Genomic DNA, 13,484 nt, shown 5'->3' on the forward strand with positions numbered 1-13,484 from the left:
TCTGTCTTTTTGTCTTCCTTCCCATTTCATCTTTAAATGTACTTGGCATATCTTTACTTTGGGGTCTCCCACTAAGCTTTCTTAAACTGTTTTCCCCCTCTTCCACTGCTTCTCAATGTTTATGAGGCCATATAGCTCATAATCTTCCACCATACCTCTCCATAATATTTTCTGGATGAGTTTATGTTGTAAACCAGTCTTTCTGATCATTACCACGTTTCTCGTCTTTCCTCTTTGGGCTCTGTTCCTGACTATGAACTTTTTTTCTCTTTACCATGACTTCCTAGGAGTCTTGGAAGATGACTCTGCCTCTGCAGCTCCCTCTACTGGTAAGTTCTAATCAGAATCTCTCTTTCTAGCTGTGTTTGCACCTTCATTCCTCTCTGGACTCCATTCCTGAATCCTTGGACTTCTTTCTCCACCATGCCTCTATATAGAAATCTTCTCTCTCTTCTTTTCCCACCCCCTTTCTTTTTTCTTTTCCTTTTATTTGTTGTCTTTACCCATTAGGATGAAAGCTCCATGTGGACAGGAAGGGTCTTTCTTTTTGCTTACATGTATATTTTCAATACTTAGGAGAGTATCTGGCACATGGTAAACACTTAATAAATGCCTGATGACCATGACTTGTTTGCTTGAAAACTAATTAAAATATTTATTGACAAAGACAATATTTAGATTATATGGTCTTCTCAATAAGGCAACTAATTTATATTGCTTAAATAACTAGAGAAAATTGCTGTAGTTTGTGTTAATATTCTTTCTCCCCATACAATACCCCCCTTTCTGGGGGCACAAAATATGATCTAAATAGGTCAGTTTGGAATTACTTTTTACTGAACATTATTTATTTTCCTAATTTTTATTCTATTTTTATGTTAATTTTTACTTTTCTTCTAACAAATTGATGGTTTAACTGTTTTGGCTGTTCATTCAAGAATGACTCCTACATCAATAATGAGATTTTCTGTCTGTTAAAATACAATAAATTTATATTTATATATTTTTTGGTGTTATTCAGTATTTGCCACTCAGCACCCTCTGATTCTTTTCTTAAAGAAAGCAAAGCTTCTGTGTAACTTATGCCTTTGGTCTCTCATTCTTTGCCCTTGAACCAATATATTTTCCACTATCTTCATCTATTCTTATCTTTGCTTCAAACTCACCACAAAGTATATATTGATTTAGTTTGGAGGGTCCTAAAGAGTTCTTCATATAATTTCACTACTTTATATCCTCTGCAACAAATGTTGGCACATACACTGCAATTATTTTCATGATGGCACTTTTGCTAATACATATCACGAATACTGCAATATGAGATGGACAAGTGTCCTATGTTGCCCTTGAATGTATAATAAAACCAACTTTGCCAACTCTGTTATTTGCCTCTCTCCAAGGAAAATCTATGAGTTACCTTCAACTTAATTGCAACTTCCTTCTGTCTCATGGTTTCATTTATAGTAAACAAGACAAGACTGATTCAACTCAGTTACTCCAGTAACATCTCTATTCATTGGTCACTGAGCAAAGATCTCACTGTTCACAGTCATTCCAGAAACTATGATTCTCAGCACCATCTTATCCCCTTTCTTGGGGATGGATTTACAAAAAAACATTACATCAAATGTTTTAAAAAAAACTTATGCTAAATTAAATTAGTCTCATAAATAAATAAAGAAGGTATCTCAAATATCAATTCTTTTATTATCCCAATAACAAAATCAGGGAGAGAAAAAGTAGAGTGGAAAAATTATAGACCATCTCATGAATGAACATTGAATGTACCAATATCCTCAAAGTTGTTCATTATGACCAGGTTGAATTTGTGCTTGGAATATAAGGATAGTTCATTAGTAAAACTACAAACATAACACTAATAGCAAAAAAGAACAAAAATCACATTTGATAAATGGAAAAGCCTTTGACAGTATACAATACTCATTTGTATTTTAAAAAATCTAAAAACCAACTTAACCTTTATAAACAAATTATTGATTGTGTTAAATAGTAACTATATGGGGTGAAAGGTTATCAAAAACAATTATAACAATTTCTTATAGAAGTTTAATGGGAAAACAACGTGGGTCAGCACAGAGGCCCAGACAAGGCCTGATCAATGTGGCAGCAAGTTGACCCACCAACCACAAGGGCCTATCACTGCAGGGCTGGGACTGGAAGGAGCTGGGTAAGAGTCAAATGTAGGGCCCCTGGCAGTGGCAACTGCTACTCCTGGGACTACCAACCCACAGCCTGGAAATTTAAAAAGCCCCTATCTGGATTTCCAGGGACTAGGATGGCAGAGTGAACCCCAGATGCTCCAATGCCCCCCACCCCCGACCCTGAAAACACAGTAATTATTGCCCCAGAGCAAAACTTTAAACAATAAAGGCTTGGTAAATCTAGAGGAAGGCCATGGCTAGGGCCCTGCCTCAAAATAGGTAAAAACCAGACTGCAAAGACAAAGACTCTGGAGTCCTACTATTGTGAGAGGGAGGAACCAAATTCAGAGGGAGACAATGTTGACTCCACACCGACAGCTGAATCCTCAACAGGGAACTGGTCTCAAGCACAGAAAGCATTCTTAGATGAGCTAAAAAGAAACTTTGAAAACCAAATTAGAGAGATATAAGATAAAATGAATAATTTTTTAAAATCAAAATTGCAAAATTAGAAAAACATTACAATGAAAAAATAGCTCCTTAAAAAGAAAAATGTGATATGGAAAAGGAGCTTCAAAAACTGAGAAAAATAATTTGCTAAAAACTATAATCAACCAAATTGAAGTGAATAACTCTATGAGGAACCAAGAAGCAGTCAAACAAAACATCAAGAATGAAAAATTAGAAAAAGAGGTAAAGTATCTCAATGGAAAAATAACTGATCTCGAAAACAGATCCAGGAGAGATAATCTGAGAATCATAGGCCTACCAGAAAATCATGATGAAAAAATGAGCCTGGACAATATCTTCCAAGAGCTCATCAAGGAAAACTTCCCTGAGATACTAGAACCAGAGGGTAAAATAGAAATTGAGAGAATCCACTGGTCACCTCCTGAAAGAGATCCCAAATTGAAAAGTCCAAGAAATGTTGTAACCAAATTCCAGAACTATCAGGTAAAGGAGAAAATACTATAAGCAGCCAGAAAGAAACAATTCAAATATTGAGGAACCACAATGAGGATCACACAGGATCTGGCAGCTTCTACACTGAAAGTTCGGAGGAACTGGAATATGATTTTTCACAAGGCAAAAGAGCTCAGGTTACAACCAAGGATCACCTGTCCAGTGAAACTGAACATATTCTTCCAGTCAAGGAGATTGTCATTCAATGATATAATGGATTTCCAGACCTTCCTGATGAAAAAGCCAGGGAAAATTCAACCTCCAGTTACAAGACACAAGAGAGACATAGAAAGGTAAATAAGGAAAACACACACACACACCCTGTTATTTAATAAGAACAAACTGTTTATAGACAAATAGAGGGTGTAGGTATACATTACACAAAATGACGATAAAAAGTCTTATTAAGGGCTGCAAAGGGACTGCAATGGAAGAAGAGGAAAGAATGAAGCAGAAAAGAGTAAATTATGCCACACAAAGAGGTATAAAAACAATATAGTAGAGGGAAAGAAGGGAGGGAGATGAGCATTATAGGAGCTTTTCCCTTGTTGGTTCTGGTACAAGGAAGGAATAACACAACCAGTTAAGTATATGACTCTATTGAGAAGAGACACAAAACTTATCATAATAGAGGGAAAGAGGGGAGGGAGAGGAGCATTGCATGAGATCTGTTCTTATCAATCTTGGTTCAAGGAAGAAATAACATTCCATATTAAGTATAAAAATCTATCTTACCCTACAGGCAGTAGGAGGGGGGAAGGGCTTTGAAGGGGGGGTAGAAGGGAGGGAAGAAGTAAGGGGAAAGGGAAGGAAATGGGAGGGGGGCTGATAAGAAAAGAACACTGAGAGAGGCAGTGGTCAAAAGGAAAACACTGAAGGAGGAAGGGAGAAGGGGAGAAAAATAAAAGCATAAGCAGGAGAGGGAATAGGATGGAGGGAAAGAGACAGATACTAATCATAACTGTGAATGTGAATGGGATGAACTCTCCCATAAAATGGAGGCAGATAGCAGCATGGATTAAAGACCATAAACCTACAATATGCTGTTTACAAGAAACACATCTGAGACAGGGGGATACACACAGGGTAAAGGCAAAAGGCTGGAGTAAAATATATCATGCCTCAGCTAACAAAAAAAAAAAAAGCATGGGTAGCAACTATTAACTCAGACAAAGCAAAAACAAAAATAGATCTAATTAAATGGGATAAGGAAGGAAACTATATCCTGCTAAAAGGCACCATCAAAAATGAAGCAATATCATTACTAAACATCTATGCACCAAGTGGTACAGCATCCAAATTCCTAAAGGAGAAGTTAAGGATGTTAGAGGAAGAAATAGATAGCAAAACTATACTAGTGGGGGACTTCAATCTCCCCCTCTCTGAGTTTGATGAATCTAACCTCAAAATAAACAAGAAAGAAGTTAAGGAGGTAAATAGAATCTTAGAGAAGATATGCAGAAAACTGAATGGAATAAAAGGGAATATACCTTCTTCTCAGTGGTACATGGCACATATAAAAAAATTGACCATGTACTAGGGCATAAAAACCTCACAATTCAATGCAGAAAGGCAGAAATATTAAATGCATCCTTCTCAGATCATGATGCAATAAAAATTATGTGTAATAAAGGGTCATGGAAGGATAGACTAAAAGCTAATTGGAAACTAAATAACTTAATCTTAAAGAATGAGTGGGTCAAACAAGAAATTATAGAAACAATCAGTAACTTCATCCAAGAGAATGACAATAATGAGACAACATATCAAGACTTGTGGGATACAGCAAAAGCAGTTCTTAGGGGAAGTTTTATATCCCTGAGGGCACACATAAATAAAATAGAGAAAATGGAGGTTAATAAATTGGGTATGCAAGTGAAAAAGCTAGAAAAAAAAACAAATTGAAAATCCCCAATTAAATACTAAATTAGAAATACAGAAAACCAAAGGAGAGATTAATAAAATTGAATTTAAGAAAACTATTGAATTAATAAATAAAATTAAGAGCTGGTATTATGAAGAAACCAAATAAAATTGATAGATCTTTAGTTAATATGATAAAAAAAAAGAAAGAAACCAAATTACAAGTATCAAAAATGCAAAGGGTAAATCTACCTCCAATGAAGAGGAAATTAAAATAATAATCAGCAATTATTATGCCCAATTATATGTACATAAATTTGACAATCTTAGTGAAATGGATGAATATTTATGAAAATATAAGCTGCCCAGACTTACTGAAGAGGAAGTAAACTACTTTAATAACCCCATCTCAGAAAAAGAAATTGAACAAGCCATCACGGAACTCCCTAAGAAAAAATCTCCAGGGCTAGATGGCTTTACTAGTGAATTCTACCAAACATTTAAAGAACAATTGACTCCAATACTTTACAAACTATTTGGGAAAATTGGAGAAGAAGGAGTCCTACCAAATTCTTTTTATGACACAAATATGGTACTGATACCTAAATTGGGAAGAGAGAAAACAGAGAAAGACAATTACAAACCAATTTCCCTTATGAATATAGATGCAAAAATTCTAAATAAAATATTAGCAAAAAGACTACAGCAACTCATCATGAGAATAATACACTTGGATCTGGTAAGATTTATTCCAGGAATGCAAGAGTGGTCCAATATCAGGAAAACTATCAGTGTAATTGACCACATCAACAACAAAACTAGCAGAAACCATGTGATTATCTCAATAGATGCAGAAAAGGCTTTTGAAAAAATACAACACCCATTCCTATTAAAAATACTAGAAAGTATAGGAATCAATGGAGTCTTTATTAAAATAATAAGTAGCATCTACCTAAAACCATCAGCAAGTATTATATGTAATGGGGATAAACTAGAAGCATTTCCAATAAGATCAGGGGTGAAACAAGGATGTCCACTATCACCCCTCTTATTCAATTTGGTATTTGAAATGTTAGCAGTAGCAATAAGAGAAGAAAAAGAAATTGAAGGAATCAAATTAGGCAAAGAAAAGACTAAGCTATCACTCTTTTCAGATGATATGATGATATACTTAGAAAATCCCAGAGAATCAAGTAAAAATATGCTTGAGATAATAAACAAATTTGCCAGAGTTGCAGGTATAAAATAAACCCAGATAAGTCTTCGGCATTCCTATATACCTCTAACAAAATCCAACAGCAAGAGATAGAAAGAGAAATCCCATTTAAAGTTACTGTAGACATCATAAAATATTTGGGAATCCACCTGTCAAAACAAACCCAGGATGTATATGAACACAATTACAAAACACTTCTCACCCAAATAAAGTCAGATCTAACTAATTGGAAAAACATTAATTGCTCATGGCAGGGTCGAGCTAATATAATAAAAATGACAATTTTACCTAAATTAAATTACATATTTAGTGCCATACCAATCAATCTACCAAAAAATTACTTTGTAGAGCTAGAAAAAATAGTAGCAAAATTCATTTGGAAGAACAAAAGGTCCAGAATATCAAGGCAATTAATGAAAAGAAATGCTAGGGAAGGTGGTCTAGCCACACCAGATTTTAATATGTATTACAAAGCAGCAGTCCTCAAAATACTTGGTACTGGCTGAAGAATAGAGTAGTGGACCTGTGGAATAGACTGGGTACAGGAGACCCAGCAGCCAATGAATATAGTAATCTATTGTTTGATAAACTCAAAGACCCCAGCTTTTGGGATAAGATTGCACTATTTGACAAAATCTTCTGGGAAAACTGGAACATAGTATGGCAGAAATTGGGCATAGACCAATATCTAACACAGTACACCAAAATAAAGTCGAAATGGGTGCATGATTTAGGTATAAAGGCTGATACTACAAACAATCTGGGAGAGCAAGGAATAGTTTACCTGTCAGATCTATGGAGAGGGAAAGACTTTATGATGAAACAAGAGTTAGAGAACATTATAAAATGCACAATAGACAATTTTGATTACATTAAATTGAAAAGACTCTGTACAAATAAAGTCAATGTCACCAAGATTAAGAAGGAAGTGGAAAATTGGGAAAGAATCTTTACAACCAATGTCTCTGATAAAGGACTCATTTCTAAAATATACAAAGAATTGAGTCAAATCTATAAGAATACAAGCCACACCTCAATTGATAAATGGTCAAAGGATATGAACAGGCAGTTCTCAGAAGATGAAATTAAAGATATCTATTAGCATATGAAAAAATATTCTAAATCACTAGTGATTAGAGAAATGCAAATCAAAACAACTCTTAGGTACCACATCTCACTGGCCAGATTGGCTAAGATGACAAAACAGGAAAATGATAAATGCTGGAGTGGATGTGGAAAAATTGGAACACTAATATATTGTTGGTGGAGTTGTGAACTGATCCAGCCATTCTGGAGAGCAATCTGGAGCTATGCCCAAAGGACTATAAATAACTTCATATCCAGCAATACCACTTCTAGGGTTATATCCCAAAGAGATAAGAGAAGTGGAAGGAGGACCTGTATGTACAGAAATATTTATAGCAGCTCTTTTTGTGGTGGCAAAAAATTGGAAATCAAGGCTATGCCCATTAATTGGGGAATGGCTAAACAAGTTGTGGTATATAAATGTAATGGAATACTATTGTGCTATAAGAAAGGAGGAGCAGACAGACTTCACAATAACCTGGAGAGACTTATATAAACTGATGCTGAGTGAGAAGAGCAGAACCAGGAGGAATCTCTACACAATCACAGATACAACATATGTGTGATGACCAAAGTCAATAGACTGGGTCCCTCTCAGCAATGTAAGGTTATAAGACAACTCCAAAAGACTCATGCCTGAAAGAGATACCCACATCCAGAAAAAGAGATGTGGAGTCTGAATGCAGACTGAAACAAACTACTTTCTCTCTTTTTCTTGTTTTGTTGTGTTTCCTCTTTCCCACAGATCATTCCATCAGTTATAAGCCTTCTGTACAACCTGACTAATGATTAATGTGAAGATATTTGTAGATCCTATATTCGAGTGCATGCTGCCATGATGGGGGAGGGGTAGGATAAAAAGGGGGAGAAAACATGAAACTCAAGGGTCTGTGGAACTGAATGTTGTAAAATAAAAATAAAGAAAGAAAAATAAGTTTAACGAATGTAAATCACATGTCCTAATGGAGATTTTTAAAAAAGCATTTATTAAATGTTTACTATGTGCCAGGAACTGTGCTAAATAGTGGAAATAGAAATACAAGCAAAAAGAAAGACAGTTCCTGCCTTCAAGAAGAGTATGAGAAGACAACATTAAAGGGGAACAGAAAAAAAAGGAACAGGGATACATAGGTGCTTCCTCAAAGGTTCCAGACAGGAATTCACTAATTGGAAAGGGAAGCTGTAGAGGTGGAGTTGTTGCCAGCCTGAGAAGGCCACGGGGGTGAAAGTGGAGAAATGGTCCAGGGAGGTCTGGACCTCCTTAAACAGTGAGAAGCAAGATGGATCTGAAACTTGAGCATTGCAATTGCCTCTAAGGTCTAAATCCTTCAGCCTGTGTGGCAAAGTGAATGATGCATTGCCACTCTTTGGGACTCTCTTGATTTTGCTGATATATCTTATTCCTAGTTAGACATTCACTCTGTGTATTGTCTGCTATATTCTCATCTGTATAACTTTTCTGATTTCTTTTCTGTCAAGTCAAAGGAACTGATTTATTTGCTATTTCCCATGTGTGGTCTTTGTGGAACTAGACTTGGGTGGAAACGGAATCAAGCCTTTGATATGTAGCTTGGCGTACCTCTTTTCCATTAAGGGATAGTGACCAGAAGCTCAGCTTGAACCTAAAAATCTTCTCCCCTAGACTAACAATATTTAGGGCAGAAATTGTAAATATAATTCTAGCCAAGTACTCTTTATCTTATGGGAGCAAAGTGGCCAATCTCATGGTCCCAATCTCCTGCTCACTTCTGGGCAGGAATCAAAGTCTTGGTTGGTGGGTGGGTGGAGGAAACTCTAGAGATCATATTTTTTCTTAGAGTCGCATCTAGACAGACTCATGAACAGGCATACAATCTACATGAACAATACAGCAATTACATTTATTATTTTAAAAATTTTTTAAACAAGCATTTTCTCTCCATCCATTCTTCCATCAAAAAGAAAAAAAAAATAAAACAAAATCCTTATAACAAATATAGACAGTTAACTAAAACAAACTCCTGAACAATCCATGTCCAAAAATATATATCACATTCTGCATGTGGAATTTATCACCTCTCTCTGAGAAGGGGGTGTAGCATATTCATCATTAGTCTTCTGGCATCATGACTGGTCATTGCATTGATCAGGGTTCTTAAATCTTTCAAAGCTGTCTTTACAAGGTTGTTATGTAGAAATTGTTAGCACGGTCCTGCTGCTTATGTGACTATACTTTGGTTCATGCAAGTTTTACTAGGTTTCCTTGAAACCATTCCTTTCATTATTTCTTAGAGTACTACAATATTCAGTTACCTTAATAAACTATAATTGGTTCAGTCATTCCTTAATTGTCACTATAAAAATGAGCTGCTATAATTATGGATCTTTTTCCTTTGGGGTATACCCAAAAGAATCTCTTGAATCTCTTTGGATACACCCATTAGAAGTGGCCTAGTAGAAGGATCACTGACTCCAAGGATATATATAGTTCAGGGATTTAGAGGGCATAATTCCAAATTTCTTTCCAGAATGACTGGACCATTTCACAGCTGCACCACATTGTCAACATTTGTCATTTTACTTTTTTTTTGTCATCTTTAACAATTCAATTCCATCTGTGTTCATTCTAGGCTGTAAGTTCATTGAGTGGAATTGCCTTAGATTACTTAAAAATTTTTTTTATATCTTTTGTTTTTACATCATCTAATTCACTCCTGTGTCTCATACTCTTCCCACAGAGGAGAAATTAAAAAAAAAAATTACCTTAAGTGATCAGTACATCAAAAACATCTGAAAGTATATGAAATGTTCCACACACACACAGAGACTTGCCATTTCCACAAAGGCAGAAAGGAGATGTCTTATAGTTATTCTTCAAAGCCATTGCGTATTCTTTATAATTTGCCATTCAGAATATTTAAATTATGTTTAATCTTTTTTTCTATACTGCTATTTTTGAATTTCTATAAGTTAAATTAATTTTTATAGATGGTCCTTCTTGGTCACCCTTCTTGCCTTGTATTTTTCCCTATCCAGTTTCAGTCTCATCTTTATGTCAGACAAAATTATCTATCACTTTCTTGTTATACTGGAATGTTGCATTTATTTTGTTGTTTAGTCATTTTTAAGTCCTGTTGAATCCTTCATGACCTTTTTGGGATATTCTTGGCAAAGACAAAGGAGTAGTTTGTCATTTCCTTCTCTGACTTATTTTGCATATGAGGAAACTGAGTCAAATAGGGTTAAGTTATTTGTTCAGGGTCACATGTCTAGTAAGTATCTGAGGCCAGATTTGAGTTCAGGTCTTTTGGACTTCAGACCCATCATTTAATCCACTGCATCACCTAGCTGCCCTTGTATCTATAATAATATCAATGAAAAAGTCTTTAGTGACGACCTGCTATGAATTATTCATCATCACGTTGGATGTTGTGGGGGAGATACAAAAGAAGTATTATGTGATTCCTGCTCCCCACAAAGATGTGGAGTCAAGGTATGTACAACAAATAAACTCACAATATGAGACTGTATGCAATGACTATGTGCCACATTGTGTGGTCTGTCTTTGTACTTTCTGAAGAATGAGCCCCTTGGAAAGGTGCTAGAAATCAAAATGGTAGGTATAAAATCTACTTTCCCATGGGAACAATTGTAATGCCATTGAAAGATGCTGGGATATTTTTGTATGGTGCAAATCAGAGAGACTTTCTTTAGTTTTACAATGGTTTGGTGTGAAGTGACAGTCCTCCAAGTGGACATTTCAAATAATTAGTTGGAGATATAGAGGACTGGAACCTTGATGAGAGGATAGGACTGGAAATAAAGACTTGGGAGTCATTGGTATTATGATTGATACTTTCATGGGAAAGAATGAGCTTTGGAGGGAAGGAGCAGAAAGAGAAAATAACAAAAGTCTAAGGGAAGATGAAGTTTAGAATAACCCCCAGTTTGGGGCTCATTTAACATTATTATTTATATAACATTATTATTTATAATATTATATATATATAATATATATTATATATAATATATATATAATATAATATTATATAATTTTATATATAAAAATATATATTTATATTAAATAACATTATTATTTATAAAAATATATTTATCTGTGGATAACTTAGATAACTTAGAAAAAAACACTGCCTAATAGCATAGGATTCTATTCATTTATTCCTTGACTTCTTCAAGCATTCTTTGTTAAGTCTCTCAACATTTTATAGTTTTAGATAATTATTTTGCATTTTTCTTCACTCAATAAGTTGTCTCCCAGAAGAATGTAAGATCTTTGAGAGCAGGGATTGTATCCTTTTTTGTTTTTGTATTCCCAACATATAGCAGATTTTGCACATGATAGTCACTAAATAATAAATGCTGAATTGAAGTTGCTCCATACATAATAAATTACACCCATTGTGTGCATGCATGCATGCGCACGCGCTTGTGTGTGTGTGTGTGTGTGTGTGTGTGTGTGTGTGGTAGTTCAATTGTGTTCAACTTTTCTTGATCCCATAGCATTCCAGGCCCTTCTTTCCTCCACTGTCTCATGAAGTCTCTCCAAGTCATGTTCATTGTTTCCATGACACTATCTATCTCATCTTCTGCCATCCCGTTTTCATTTGCCTTCAGTCTTTCCCAACATCAGGAAAAGATTCCAATGAGTCCCATCTTCTCATTATAAAATATTTAAGCTTCAACTTCAGTATTTGATCTTCCAGTGAATAGCTTGAATTAATATCTTTAAGTGTCGACTGATTTGATCTCTTTGCTGTCCAAGGGACTCTCAGAAGTCTTCTCTAGCACCACAGTCCAAAAACATTGATTCTGGAGCACTCAGATTTCCTTATAGTCCAGCTCTCACAGCCATATATAGCTACTGGAAAAAGCACAGCTCTGACTGTGTGGACCTTTGTTGGCAAGGTGATGTCTCTGCTTTTTAGTATGCTGTCCAGATTTTCCATAGCTTCCCTTCCAAACAGCAAGCATCTTTTAATTTCACGGCTGTAGTCACCATCTGTAGTGATCTTTGAGCCCAAGAATATGAAATCTGACACTGCTTCCATTTCTTTTTCCTCTGTTTGCCAGGAAAAGATGAGACAATTGCCAAGATCTTTGTTTTTTTAATGTCAAGCTTCAAGCCAGATTTTATACTCTCCTCTTTCACCCTCATCAAGAGTCTTCTTAATTGTCCTTCACTTTGTGCTATCCGAGTGGTATTGCTGCATATATGAGATTGTTGATATTTCTCCTGGCAATCTTAATTCCAGCTTTTGATTCATCCAGCCTGGCATTTCACGTGATGTACTCTGCATATAAGTTAAATAAATAAGGTTACAATATACAGCCTCCTTGACATATTCCTTTTCCAATTTTAAACCAATCACCATGTTTGGTTCTATTGTTCCTTGGACTGTATACTTCATTTAACAGTAAATAATTCCTTCACTAAGACTTTTGGGACACCAAATATATGTGTGTGTATGTGTATTTGTATATGTGTGTGCATATGCACATACACATGCATATGTATATATGTATTATAACATGCATATACCCCAATATATAATATATAAACACTCTATATACATATACGAACATATATGTACATATAAAATCACATAAGAAACTCATAATAGCCCTTTAAGATAGTTGCTACAGACATTATCTTCATTTTACAGATGAGTAAACTGAGACTCAGATTTAGTGATTTGCCCATGGTCACACAGCTAGTGTCAGAAGTAAGATTTGAACCAGTGGCCTCCTTATACCAGGTTCAGTGTTCTGTTTACCAAATCACTTTGTCTCTCTCTATGTATATTCCATGTCTAGTAAATCCACTAACAGGTGTAGGGAGGAAGGAAGTGGTTAACATTAGGTTCAACAAACAAGCTAGCATGTTATAGTAGCACAATTTATTTATCTGGCATCATTCCACATAAATGAATTTTCCAAAAAAATTAAATCTTATCTAAGTGCCAAGCTGTTTACAAATTTTAATCATTTTCTTGGAAATCTTTCCCAAATGCAGTACCCCCATTCTTGCTATTTTAAACAGGACACAGTGTAATTCTTTCTAATGCTTCAATATCATCCTCATGACCATTAATTATTGTCTAGCACAGAGGGTGGTGGTTTTCTCTTCTTGGTCATCAGCTGTCACTTTGGCTGTCAGTCCACATGCCGCTCGCCTTTCCTGGTTCTAAATTGCA

The sequence above is a fragment of the Petaurus breviceps genome, unplaced genomic scaffold (assembly GCF_028583685.1).
Source record: "Petaurus breviceps papuanus isolate PSGF00001 unplaced genomic scaffold, PetGlider_PUasm1.0 178, whole genome shotgun sequence".
NCBI lineage: Eukaryota > Metazoa > Chordata > Mammalia > Diprotodontia > Petauridae > Petaurus > Petaurus breviceps.